Below are 447 nucleotides of genomic sequence, written 5' to 3'. Positions count from 1 at the left end.
GGGCGCGGGCTCCTCCCACCAAACGGAGAACCAGCATTCGGAATCACGATTTGACTCAAAGAGGGCGGGAAAGACTAGGGATGTCGTGGACCCCCAAAGAAACTTGCCTTAGCAAGAAGTGTCTCCAATAAAATCTACATACACCTATGGGTAGGTTTAAAGGGGAAAATAAAGTGATAACATTCCATGGTGTTAAAGCTGGTATTTAAGTTGATGCTGCTGACTGCGTTTAAACATCGGAGAAGAGCAAAATGCAAAATCTGAATTCTGATGAGAGCAGTGTTTTCACCTCGCTGCTCACAGCCTGAGCACACGGAGCTCCAGAGGGCGCGGGCGGATTCACCTCCGCGGCTGCCTCGGCGGGGTCGGGGGACGCAGCCCCGGCGGAGCAGGACGGGACAGGGACAAAGGAGCGGGGCGCGCAGGAGGAGCGCCGCTCGGGAGTGC

The sequence above is a fragment of the Geospiza fortis genome, unplaced genomic scaffold, assembly GCF_000277835.1.
Source record: "Geospiza fortis unplaced genomic scaffold, GeoFor_1.0 scaffold219, whole genome shotgun sequence".
NCBI lineage: Eukaryota > Metazoa > Chordata > Aves > Passeriformes > Thraupidae > Geospiza > Geospiza fortis.
Note: the sequence above shows the minus strand (reverse complement) of the source record.